General features: G+C 42.2%; 1 long non-coding RNA gene across 1 annotated transcript; it reads right to left on the reverse strand.

The window, feature by feature from the left end:
* Window positions 1–410: 410 nt before the first annotated feature.
* Window positions 411–13,462, reverse strand: LOC131999175 (uncharacterized). Its single transcript, XR_009399042.1, has 3 exons — window positions 13,107–13,462; window positions 1,479–1,579; window positions 411–1,261 (listed from the first exon to the last, which is right to left on the reverse strand). It is a non-coding gene; the product is annotated as an uncharacterized LOC131999175 (long non-coding RNA).
* Between the last annotated feature and the right edge of the window lie 592 nt (window positions 13,463–14,054).

A 14,054-nucleotide genomic window follows, 5' to 3' on the forward strand; every position in this document is an offset into this window, starting at 1 on the left:
TGACTCTTGGGGGTGCCTGGGTGGTTCAGTCATTAAGCATCTACCTTTGGCTTGAGTCATGATCCCAGGGTCCTGCGATTGAACCCTGCATCTGGCTCCCTGGTCTGTAGGAAGCCTGTTCTCCCATACCCACTCCCCCTATTTGCGTTCCCTCTTTCACTATGTCTCTCCTTGTCAAAAAAATAAATAAAATCTTTTTTTTAAAAAAGCATCTGACTCTCTTTTTTGGCTCAGGTCGTGATCTCAGAGTTGTGGGATCAAGCCCCACCTTGGACCCCACACTCAGGAAGGAGACTCCCTCTCCCTCTGGCCCTCCCCATCAAGCATGCATACCCTCCCCCTCTCTCCCTCTCAAATAAATAAATAATTTTTAAAATTGTGGTACAATTTATGTAACATGAAACTACCATCTTAACTTTTAAAAAAGATTTTCTTTTTTTTTTTTTTTTAAAGATTTTATTTATTTATTTGACAGAGAGATCACAAGTCGGCGGAGAGTCAGGCAGAGAGAGAGAGAGAGAAGCAGGCTCCCGCTGAGCAAAGAGCCCGATGCGGGGCTCGATCCCAGGACACTGAGATCATGACCTGAGCCGAAGGCAGCGGCTTAATCCACTGAGCCACCCAGGCGCCCCTAAAAAAGATTTTCTTTATCCATTTTAGAGAAAGAGTATGTGTGCATTCAGGGGAGGGGGTAAGGGGTAGAGGGAGAGAGTCTCAAGCAGACTCCATGCTGAGTGCAGAGCCTGGAACCAGAGATGACACCCTGGGCCAAAATCAAGAGTTGGACACCTAACCGACTGTACCACCCAGGAGCCCCATCTTAACTTTTTTGTAAGGGTGAAGTTAAATGGCATTAAGTACATTCATATTACTGTGCAACCACCACCACCATCCATCTTGAGAACTTTACCTTCCCAAACTGAAACGCTGTACCCATTAAACAATAACTCTCCATTCTCCTTGTCTCCCTGCCCCCCAGCCCCTGGCAACCACCATTTTACTTTTTGTCTATATGAATGTGACTGTTTTAGGTACCTCATGTAAGTGGAATCATATAGTCTTTTTGTGACTGGATTATTTCATCAGCATAATGTCCTCAAGGTTCATCCATGTTGTAGTATATGTCAGAATTTCCTTCCTTTTTAAGGTTGAATAATATTCCATTGTATGTATATACCACATTTTGTTTAGCCATTCCCCTGTCGATGGGCACTTGGGTTGCTTTTCCTTTGGCTATTGTGAAGTGATGGGCTCCTTTTACCTGCAAAACAAATTCCACTAAGTATGGGAACCAGTGCCATATGAACGCTCTCCACCTGGCTTGCTAACAGGAGGCCCTGCCCCGTGTTCTTCTGTAGACCTGCCCCATCCAACATGTCCTGGGAAGAAATTTTCCAAAATCCGTCCCTTCCCACAGCAAACTGTGCAGACCTCGTTAACACCAGGTGCCCCACAGCCACATTCTCTTGCAGACCTACCTGATCCAACATGTCCTCAGCAGGAGTCCATCCAAAGCAGAGCCACAAACTGGAGAGTGTGCAAGCAGCCTCGGTGGGCCAGCACTAGAGGAGAGTGACACCTGACCATGGGAAGGGGGAAGATAACCATACATTATTTCAACTGTAGCCCTAGAAGTGGGCTGGGGGGCAGACATCTGGTCTGACTGCAGGCCCCACCAACCAGTGAAAGATTTTCAGGGGGACAACACAGGGAAATTGCTCTAAAGTTTGGTGCTACTGCATCTCTGAGAAATACTTGGTCTGACTCAACTCAAGCCGAAGGTGTCCCCAGACTGGCCCACTAACAACACAGGGACCAAACCTTGCCCCCCAACAGGCAAAGAGAACTGTTGCAGACAATTGGACCAGAGGCAAAGGGGTCTTAACCACAAATGGAGGGCACACACAACACATGTAGGAGACAGCCCAGAAGAGCCAGGTTCTGATAAACAGGGGATATTGCCTGATAAGGCCACAACTTGCAAGGGGAGATGTAGCTGACTTTCCTAACACATAGAAACAGACACAGAGAGTTAGAGAGAAGACGACGGAGGAATATGTCCCAAATGAAAGATCAGGACAAAATTGCAGTAAGAGAGTAAAACAGAGATAAGCAATATGACTGATAGAGAATTTAAAATAATGGTCATAAAGATACTCACTGGACCTGAGAAAAGATTGGAGAACCTCAGTGAGGCCCTCAATAAAGAGACAGAAAAAATGAAAAAGAACCAATCAGAGATGAAGAAACCAATAACTGAAATTTAAAATACATGAGATGGAATAGCTAGTGGGCTAAAGGAAACAGAACAGATCAGCAACCTGGAGGACAAAGTAATGGAAAGTAGTCAAGCTGAATGGGAGAAAGAAAAAACAATAACAAAAAATCAAAACAGATTAAGGGAAACTCAGTGACACCATCATGCATAATAACATTTGCATTATAGGGATCCCAGAAGGAGAAGAGAGAGAAAAACAGGCAGAAAATGTATTTGAAGAAATAGTAGCTGAAAGTCTCCTGAATCATTATGACACCAGATACCCAAAATGTGGTGGGGACAGGCGTAAAAGTTTAGTGCTTTTAGAATGGGTTCAAACTTAAGCAACCATCAACTTAATATGGCCTGCTATATGTATAAGATGCTATACTTAAATCTAATGGTAACCACAAATTTAAAAAATTGGCAATAGATATGCAAAAGATAAAGAGAAAGGAATCCAAGTATATCACTAAAGAAATCCAGCAAACTGTGAGAGAAGAGAGTAAGAAAAGAAAGGAACAGAGAAGAACTACAAAAACAACCACAAAACAAGTACCAAAATAGCAATAAGTACATACCTACTAATAATTACTTCAAATGTAAATGGACTCAGTGCTCATTGAAAGACATAGGGTGATGGAATGGATAAAAAAGCAAGACCCATCTACGCACTGCCTACAGGAGACTCACTTCAGACCTACAGCCACCTGCAAGCTGAAAGGGAAAGGATGGAAAAGCATTTAACACGCAAACAGAAGTGAAAAGAAAGCCAAGGTAGCAATACTTATATCAGAAAAAATAGACTCTAGGGGCGCCTTGGTGGCTCAGTGGGTTGGGCCTCTTCCTTTGGCTCAGGTCATGGTCTCGGGGTCCCGGGATCGAGCCCTGTATCGGGCTCTCTGCTCAGCGGGGAACCTGCTACACCCTCTCTCTCTGCCTGCCTCTCTGCCTACTTGTGAGCTCTCTCTCTCTCTGTGTCAAATAAATAAATAAAATCTTAAAAAAAAAAAAAAGGAAAAGAAAAAGATGGCTTAGTTGGCTAAGCAACTGCCTTTGGGTCAGGTCATGATCCCAGAGCCCCAGAATCGAGTTCTGCGTTGGGCTCCCCGATCAGTGGGGAGTCTGTTTCTCCCTCTGCCTTTCCCCCTCTCATGCTCTATCTCTCAAATAAATAAAATCTTAAAAAAAAAAAAAAAGACTCTAAGACAACTGTAATGAGACAGAGGAAACTATGTATTCATAAAGGGAACAATCTAACAAGGGGACAACCATTATAGGGGGAGGAGTTAAGATGTTGGAGGAGTAAGGGACCCTAATTTCATCTGGTCCCTGGAATCCAGCTGGAAAGTTATCAAAGCATTCTTAACACCTGTGAAATTAACCAGAGATCTGAGAAAAGAATTGTTGCAGTTCTACAAATAGAAAAGGGACCACTTTTTTCAAGGTAGGAGGTGTATAGACATGAAACTGAAACAATATATCAGAAGATAAAAGATGGGGGGGGGGGAAGCCTCCATAAACAGGGTACCAGAAAGTGTTATAAGCAGTGAAGCACAAAATCCTAACTTTTAGAAGTCTCTCTGAAAAGTGCTCAGGGGGTGAAGTGGATGGAATCCCAGTGGGACAGCATGGTCTCAGGGTCCCTGGGGTCACAAAAAGAATGTGGGTACCTGAATGCAGCAGAGTTCCCAAGCACTGGAGTGGGGAAGCCAGCTGCAAACAGCGAGTCCAGGTGCCAACTTTCTGCTTGGTGTTGCCATAAACTGCAAACCACTGCAGGGTGGGGTGACTGGTCTCCAAGGAGGGGCCCAGCAAGAGGCAGAACCACAGAGAAACACCTCCCCCCTCCTCTGGGAGGAATGGCACAGGTGGGCTGTGCAGGAGTCTGCAGGGTTTGGAGACTTGAAGTGGGGTCGTGTGACTGAGCTAGAAGTCCTCAGTCCCAGGCTAGGTAAGCACAGAGTACTGACAGAAACCAGGGAGACAATAGCGATTGCTTTTCAGTGAAGGCTCACTGAAAAGTAGGGGGCACAAACTTTTAGCTCTGGGGCTAGAGATCAGGACGCCGCCATTTTCGCCACCACAACCACCCCCGACCCCCGCCATTGTTGCTTCAGAGAGCAAAACAGCCATATAGTGCAATCTGGAGGGAGACACTTATACTGAGCCTGGCTCCCTGGCAAAGGGGGTGCAATTCCACCAGGGCAAAGACGCTTGAGAATCAGTGCAATAGGCCCCTCCTCCAGAACACCAGCAGAAACATCAGCTAATACCAAGTTTACTGATCATAGAAAGCTGGAAAACTCAGCTCTTGGGGAAAAGAGTATATAGCATTCATGGGTTTTTTTCTCATTATTCTTTACTCTTTCAGTTTTCCTTTTTTTTCTTTTCAGCTATTTTTTAATTTTATCAATTCTTTTTTAAGTCTTTTTTAATTTTCATTTTTACATTTACATTTTATATATATATTTTTCATTTTTGGCTTCCTTTCACTGTATTCAATTTTATTTTTGTGTAAGTTTTTCTTGCTCTCCTATTTTGAGATCTAGTTTCTTCTAACAAACAGACCAAAATACACCCAGAATCTAGTTTATTGTTATGTTCTGTTCTACTTCTTGTTTAATTTCTCTCCCTCTCTCTCTCTCTCTTTTTTGTTGTTTCTGTTCTCTTCTGATTTGTTTAGTGCATATTTTTCTGATGTCTTGTTGCTGTTTTTGTATTTTTCTCTCTTCCATCTATTCTTTTCTGGACATAAGGATGAGATGGAAAAACTCACCCCAAAAGAGAGAACAGGAGGCAGTATTCACTGCCAGGGATTTAATCAATATGGATACAAGTAAGATGTGGGAATTAGAATTCAAACCAACTATTATAAAGATATAGCTGGGCTTGACAAAAGCATAGAAGACACCAGAGAATCCCTTACTGGAGAAAAGAACTAAAATCTAATCAGGTTGAAATAAAAAGGGCTATTCCTGAGATTCAATAAAAAATGGTGGTTCTAACTGCTAGGATAAATGAGGCAGAGGATAGGGTCAGTGAAATAGAAGACAAAAATGATGTAGAATAAAGAAGTGGAGAAAAAGAAAGATAAACAACCACTGGATCACAAAGGGAGGATTTGAGAGATCAGTGATACCATAGTGCAAAACAATATTAGAATAATTTGGGTCCCAGAGGAAGAGGAAAGAGAGAGAAGGTTTATTTGAACAAATTATAGTTGAGAACTTCCTTAATCCAGGGAAGGAAACAGGCACTCAAGTCCGGGAGGCACAGGGAACCCTCCTCAAAATCCATAAAAATAGGTCAACACCTCAACATATAAGAGTGAAGCTTGCAAATTTCAGAGATAGAGAAAATCCTGAAGGCAGCTCAGGACAAGAGGTTCTTAACCCATAAGGGTAGAAACATAAGGCTGGCAGCAGACCTGTGGACAGACTGGGCAGATCAGAAAGGACTGACATGATATATTCAAGGTGCTAAATAAGAAAAATATGCAGCCAAGAATACTTTATTCAGCAAGGCTGCCACTTAGAATAGAAGGAGAAATAAAGAACTTCCAGGACAAACAGAAAGCAAAAGAATCTCTGATCACTAAACCAGCCATGCAAGAAATATTAAAGGGGGTATGTGTGTCCGAGTGGCTCAGTCTGGTCATGTGTCTGCCTTCAGCTCAGGTCATGATCCCAAGATCAGGGATCAGGCCCCACGTGGAGCTCCCTGCTCAGTGGGGAACTTGCTTCTCCCTCTCCTCCACTCATGCTTTCTCTCATGTGCTCTCTCTGTCAAATAAATAAATAAAATCTTTAAAATATATATATATCATATTTAATATATATATATATTTAATATATATTATATTTAATATGATATATATATTAAAGGGGCTCCTTTCAGAGAAGAAGGAGCCCAAAAATAACAAACGCCAGAAAGGAACAGAGATAATATACAGACACAGTGACTTTACAGGTAATAAAATGGCACTAAATTTATATCTTTCAGTAATTACTTTGAATGTAATTGGTCTAAACACTCTAACCAGAAGACACAGGGTATAGATTAGATAAAAAACAAACAAACAAACAAAACCCATGAAAATGCTGTCCACAAGAGACTCATTTTAGACCAAAAGCCATCTCCAGATTGAAAAAGAGGGGCTGGAGAACATTTATCATGCTAATGGACATCAAAAGAAAGCTGGAGTGCCAATCCTTACATTAGACAAATTAGATTTTAAACCAAAGACTGTAATAAGAGCTGAAGAAGGACACTATATCATAATAAAAGGGTCTGTCCAATAAGAAGATCTAAAAATTGTATATATTTATGCTAACTTGGGAGCAGCCAATTATATAAGCCAATTAATAACAAAATTAAGGAAACATATTGATAATAATACAACAGTAGTGGGGACTTTAACACCCCACTCAGCAATGGACAGATCATCCAAGCAGAAGATCAACAAGGAAACAAGGGCTTTGAATAACACACTGGACCAGAAGGACTTCACAGATTTATTCAGAGCATTTCACCCTGAAGCAACAGAATACACATTCTTCTCGAGTGTACATGGAACATTCTCCAGAATAGATCACATACTGGGCCACAAATCAGGTCTCAACCAGTACCAAAAGACTGGGATTATTCTTTGCATATTTTCAGACCACATGCTTTAAAACTGGAACTCAATCACATGAGAAAATTTGGAAGGAACAGAAATACTTGGAGGCTAAAGAACATCCTACTGAAGAATGAATGTGTCAACCAGGAAATTAAAGAAGAATTTTAAAAATTCATGGAAACAAATTAAAATGAAAACACAGCTCCTCAGAAACTTTGGGATGCAGCAAAGGCAGTTCTAAGAGGAAAGTACATAGTAATACAAACCTTTCTCAAGAAACAAGAAAAGTCTCAAATACACAACCTAACCTTATACCCAAAAGAGCTGGTGAAACACCAAACAAAGCCTAAAACCAGCAGGAGAAGAGAATAATAAAGATTAGAGCATCAATCAATGAACTAGAAACCAAAAGAACAGTAGAACAGATCAACGAAACTAGGAGCTGGTTCTCTGAAAGAATTAACAGGATCAATAACCCCCTAGCCAGGCTTACCAAAAAGAAAAGAGAAAGGACCCAAATAAACAAAATCATAAATGAAAGAGGAGAGATCACAACCAACACCAAAGAAATACAAACAATTATAAGAACATACTATGAGCAACTCTATGCCAACAAATTAGGCAATCTGGAAGAAATGGATGCATTCTTAGGAAAATATAAACTACCAGAACTGAAATGGGAAAATGTAGAAAACCTGGACAGATTGATAACCATCAAAGAAGTTGAAGCCGTAATTAAAAATCTCCCAACACACAAGAGTCCAGGACCAGATGGTTTCCCAGGGGAAGTCTACCAAACATTTAAAGAAGAATACCTATTCCCATGAAGCTGTTTCAAAAAACAGAAATGGAAGGAAAACTTCCAAACTCTTTTTATGAGGCTAGCATTACCTTGATCCCCAAACCAAAGACCCCACCAAGAAGAATTATGGACCAACATCCCTGATAAACATGTATGCAAAAATTCTCATCAAGATCCTAGAGAGAACATACTTCAATATCATAAAACATGACATATCACATCAACAAGAGAAAGGATAAAAACCAGATGATCATTCAATAGATGCAGAAAAAGCATTTGACAATGTACAATATCCATTCATGATAAAAATCCTCAACAAAGCAGGTTTAGAGGGAATATACCTCAATGTAATAAAGGCATACATAAAAGCTAATATCATCATCAATGGGGGAAAATCCGACAGCTTTTCCTCTATGGTCAGGAACAAGACAGAGATGTCCACTTCCACGATTTTTATTCAATATAGTACTAGAAGTTCTAGCCTCAGCAGTCAGACAATGAAAAGAAATAAAAGGCATCCAAATTGGCAAGGAAGAAGTAAAAAAACTTTTACTATTTGCAGATGACATAAAGGCAGAAATCCTGAAAGACTCCACCAAAAACTACTAGAACTGATAAATGAGTTCAATAAAGTTGCAGGCCACAAAATCAATATACAGAAGTCCATTACATTTCTATACACTAATAATGATTAGCAGAAAGAGGAATTAAGAAAACAACCCTATTCACAATTGCATGCCAAATAATAAAACATCTAGGACTGAACTTAATGAAGGAGGTAAAGGACCTATACTCTGAAAACCATAAAACACCAATGGAAGAAATTAAAGATGACACAAACAAATGGAAAAATATTCCATGCTCATGGGTTAGAAGAACAAATATTGATAAAATGTCCATAGTACCCAAAGCAATCTACAGATTGAATGCCATCCCTATCAAAATACCAACAGCATTTTCCACCAAACTAGAACAAACAATCCTAAAATTTGTATGGAACCAAAAAAGACCTTGAATAGCCAAAGTCATCTTGAAGAAGAACAAAGCTGGAGGTATCACATCCCAGATTTCAAGATACACTACAATGTTTAAGTAATCAAAACAGTATGGCACTGGCACAAGAACAGACACATACATTAATGAAACAGGATAGAGAGCCCAGAAACAAACACATGATTTACTTATATGCTCAATTAATATTCTATAAAGGAGGCAAGAATATGCAATGGGAGAATGACAGTCTCTTTAACCAATGGTGCTGGGGAAACTGGAAAGCTACACACAAAAGAATGAAACTGGACCACTTTCTTACACCGTACACAAAAATAAATTTAAAAAGGATTAAAGACCTAAATGTGAGACCTCAAACCATGAAAATTCTTAAAGAGAACATAGGCAGCAATATCCCTGACATTGGCTGTCACATTTTTTTCTAGATATGTCTCCTGAAGCAAGGGAAACAAAAGCAAAATAAACTATTGGAACTACAACAAAATAAAAAACTTCTGCACAGCAAAGGAAACAATCAACAAATCTAAAAGACAATCTATTTAATGGAAGAAGATATTTGCAAAGGACATTTTTCAGTAAGGGGCCAGTATCCAAAATATATAAAGAACAGTTCAACACCAAAACTCACAATCCAATTAAAAATGGGTAAAAGACATCCGGATGGCCAACAGATGCAGGAAAAGATGCTCAACATCACTTATTACAGGGAAATGTAAATCAAAAGCACAATAAGATATCACCTCATACCTGTCCAAATGGTTAAAATCAACAACACAAGGATCAACAGGTGTTAGCAAGAATGTGGAAAAAAAGGAATCTTCGTGCACTGTTGGTGGGAACTGTGGAAGACAGTATGGAGGTTCCTCAAAAGATTAAAAATAGAACTACCCTATGATTCAGTAATTCCATCTCTTGGGTATGTACCCAAAGAATACATTTCAACATTAAGTCGAAAAGATACATGTACCCTTATGTTTATAGTAACATCATTTACAATAGCCAAAATATGGAAGCAGCCCAAATGTCTAACAACATGTGAATGGATAAAGAAGATGTGATGTTTACATACAATGGAATCGTACTCAGCTATAAAATAAGAATGAAATCTTGCTATTTGCAACAACATAGATGGAGCTAGAGAGTATTATCCTAAGTGAAATAAGTCAGTCAGAGAAAGACAAATACTATATGATTTCACTCATATGTGGAACTGAAGAAACAAAACAAATGAACAACAAAAAAAGAGACAAACCCCAAAACAGATCCTTAATTATAGAGAACAAAGTGATGGTTACCAGAGAGGAGATGGTGGGGGGTTGGGTGACAGCTGATGGGAATTAGAGTTCCCTTATCATAATGAGCGCGGAGTAATGTATAGAATTGCTGAACCACTCTATTGTACACCTGAAACTAATACTGCATGTTAATTTTACTGGAATTAAATTTTAAAATTTAATTAATGAATTAGTTATAATTAATTAACTTTTAAAAAAGAACTATTTTTCTGAGGGGATAAATCTGCCCAGGAAATTAGGAACAGGATAAAACATTAAGCCAAACCTCATTATTAACCTCAAGAACAATATCCAGACTGTGGCAAGCACCATGATTTCAAAACTAGGCTTGTGGGTGGAAGGCCATAAGTAGACTGACATAAGATATTTCTAAGGTTGGTTCTTGCCCCCTTCATGTTTATGTCCACTTTCATTGATTCTGGGAGCTTCACAGCACCATTCTAATATATTCCTTTTCTGCTAAGGTTAAGCAGAGTTAATGTCTGTTGTTTGGAACGAAGACCACTGACCAGTAGAGTACAGGGACATACCTTTGTTTGTTATTATTTTAAGACAAATTAAAACTTTAGTGTAATTCATTATTTAAATCTATCCAATAGGCATGGACTAAAGAAAGATAATACTCATTGTTAAAAAGGATGTAAAGAGTAGGTGCTCCTGGGTTTTGACGTGGAACACTGTTTAAAGATTGGAAGTTGGGTGGCTCAGTCGTTTGAGCTTCTGCCTTCAACTCAGGAGATGATCCCAGAGTCTTGGGACACACCCCGCCGACCTGGGGGAGATCTTGGTTCTCCCTCTCCTCCCCTGCTCGAGCTGCTCTCTATTGTTATCTCTGTCTCTCTCTCAAATAATAAAATCTTTAAAAAAAATAAAGATTGGACACTTGGAGAGGATTCTGAAAGATGATGGTGGTGATGGTATTCTTCCCTGTTTTTTTCCTTTAAAAAAGTTTTTGTAAGATTTTGTTGTTGTTGTTATTTTTAAAGATTTTATTTATTTATTTATTTGACAGAGAGATCACAAGGGAGGCAGAGAGAGAGGAGGAAGCAGGCTCCCCACTGAGCAGAGAGCCAGATGTGGATTGTGGGGGGGGGGGGGGGTCTCGGGACTCTATCCCAGGACCCTGGGATGATAACATGAGCCAAAGGGAGAGGCTTTAACCCAATGAGCCACCCAGGCGCCCCAAGATTTTACTTTTTTAAGTAATCTCTACACCCAACATGGAGCTGGAATCACAACCCTGAGATCAAGAGTCACATGCTTCAGTGACTGAGCCAGCCAGGTCCTTGCCGCCCCGTTTTTTTAATTGTTACAGGAAACACATAAAATTTCAAGCATTTTAAGTTTGCAGTATTACGTACAGTCACATTGTGATGTACCATCATCCATATCCAGAATTATTTTCTTCTTACAAAACTGAAACTCTATGTCAGACAATATCCCTCCATTCTCTTGTCTCCAAACATTAGCAACCGCCCTTATACTTTCTGTCTCTATGATTTTAATTACTGCGAGTACTATATATAAGTGAAATCATATATTTGTCTTTTTGTGACTGGCTTATTTCAGTTAGCATAATGGGGGACACACTTTTTAATCTCTCTGGATTCCCAATTAAAAACAGAGCAACTGGGGTCAAAGCCAAAAACCCTAGGACAATATTAATAACAAAACTAGGTGTTATGAACAGTTTGCTCCCTAAATTTATACAGTGAACCCTAAACTTCAAAATGACATCATCTGGAGATAGAGATTTTAGGAGGCAATGAAGGTTAAATGAAGTCATGAGTCCCTAATACAATAGGATGGGTGGTCTTATCAGAGAGAAATCTCTCTCTTTCTCTCTCTCCATGAACACACACCAATGAAAGGCCAGGTGAGGACACCGTGAAACCAGAAAGTGAATCCTCCCTACAAACCATATCCTGCTCAACTTTGATCTTGGACTTTCCAGGTTCCAGAACATGAGAAATAGATTTCTATTGTTTAGGCTACTCAGTCTGTAGTATTTTTTTCATGGCAGCATTATGAGAATTATATATGAAGTGCTGGTATTTCATGAACTCCAAAGTATAAGTTGGTGAGGACAAACTACTGGTAACCACAGACTTGCGGGATATTAGCATCTGTGCAGAAAGAAGCAGAAGGAAGTAAGGAGACATCTCACAGATCTGAGAATAGGAATTCGTATAAATAGTCAGCAAATATTCACTGTAAAGTCTAACCATTTTGAGAACAGCAGTTGAAACAGGGTTGGTTTTTTTTTTTTTCTTCCCATTCCAACAGTGGCTAAAGGCAAGGAGTCCACTTTAGGTCTGAAGGGACTGGAGCAGTCTAGTCAGTATGGACCCTAAAACTGACCTGTCAGGACTTCCTTCCAAGTAGGGCCTCACACGTGGGAAAGAGAAGGCAGTGGGGATGACACGCAAATTCAGAGAGGCGAGCGCGCAAGGGTGAGGCGTGGCGAGCTTTTCAAAACCACACAAACCAACTCGGTCTCATTTATGGCCCACGCGGAGCCAGTGAAAGCTCCTGGGCTGGACAGCAGAGTGAAGAGGCATCTAGCTGGGGAAGACGAAGGAACGGAAAGGACAAGCTGTCCACGGTCCTGCTCCTGTTCCCCTTCACTGTCCGCCAGGGCCACGCGGTTTAGAGAAAACCACAGGAGCTGGAACCCTGTCTTTTCCACTGGATGGCTTCACGAATCTGGACAAGTTCCAGAAATGACACTCACCCCCAGGTTCAAGTGAGGAGCAAAGGAAACAGAATGCAACAGACAGCTCCTGCACGGAGACAGGCAATCAAACGCCCCTCAGCCGATAGAGAGGGGCCCTCTCCCTCCCCTGCGCCCCGACGCTGCGGTTCCCGGCTGGGGGCGGACTTGGAGCGACTTAGCCGGGGCTCCAGCCCCCGCCGCTCGCTCACCGCAGCGTTCCAGCCCGCTCCGGCGTGCCAGCGCGCACACTCACACACACTCACCCAGACCCACACGCTCCCCGCGGGGACAGCCCGGGACCCGCAGACGCGCGCACGCACTCCCTCCGGGGCCCTCACACTACGCACGCGCCCGACGCTGCGTCCGATCCCGCGCCCCACCGGCCCCGCGGCACCACCTACCTTTCCAGACAGTGGAGATGCGGGGTCCGGTCTTCGGGTGGCCTTGGGTGGCGGCCGCCGTCCAGAGCAGCAGCAGCAGCAGCAGCAGCCGCCGCCGCCGCAGCTGGAGCCGGGACTAGGCCAGCAGGCCGGGAGGCGCATCTGGGCAGAGACGGTGACATCCGGAGGACCGGGAGCAAAAGTAGCCAGCAGCCCAGCAGCCGAGATCTCGGCGCGGGGAGGCGGAGTCGAACACCTGACCTCACCCCGCCCCTCGCAGCCTTTCAGGCCCTGAGTCCGCGGTGCAACCCCCTCTCCCCACACACACACCCGGAAAACCTTCGCCGCCGGCTCTCCCTCAACTCCAAAGGGAGAACCCAGGCCGCCGGGGACAAGACAGACTTGTGGACTTCTGTGGTGGGTGGCAGGCCTTGTCCTTTCTCTGAGCCTCAGATCCACTCACCTCCACCCCACCAGAGGGCTGGCCTAGAAGTTGAGGAGTCTTAACAGACTAGCAGACAAGTCTAGTACCAGGGAATCTCACTAATGGCCAGCTAAATGGTTTGGATCTTGGAAGTTTTATTTCTCAGAGGACAAGCTGGTTTAAGTGCACATCACTTCCTCTGAGCCTATAAGCAAGATGCTTTCCCTTCAGGAGGCAGGCAGAGGGCAGGGGTCAGCACCCCATCATTGCTCTGCTGTGAGAACCCAGATTTTTTTTTTTAAAGATTTTATTTATTTGAGAGAGAGAGAGCACACAAACGGGGAGAGGCAGGGAGAGAGGGAATAGCAGGCTCGCCCACTGAGCAGGGAGCCGGAAGTGCGGAACAATTCTAGCACCCAGGATCATGACCTGAGCCCAAGGCAGCCACTTAACTAACTGAGCCACCCAGGCACCCCAACACTGAATTTTCATCTTGGCCTGACTTCCTCCCCTCTCCCTTCTCCTCCCTTCTCCAACTGGCAGCC

The sequence above is a fragment of the Mustela nigripes genome, chromosome 13 (genome assembly GCF_022355385.1).
Source record: "Mustela nigripes isolate SB6536 chromosome 13, MUSNIG.SB6536, whole genome shotgun sequence".
Classification (NCBI taxonomy): domain Eukaryota; kingdom Metazoa; phylum Chordata; class Mammalia; order Carnivora; family Mustelidae; genus Mustela; species Mustela nigripes.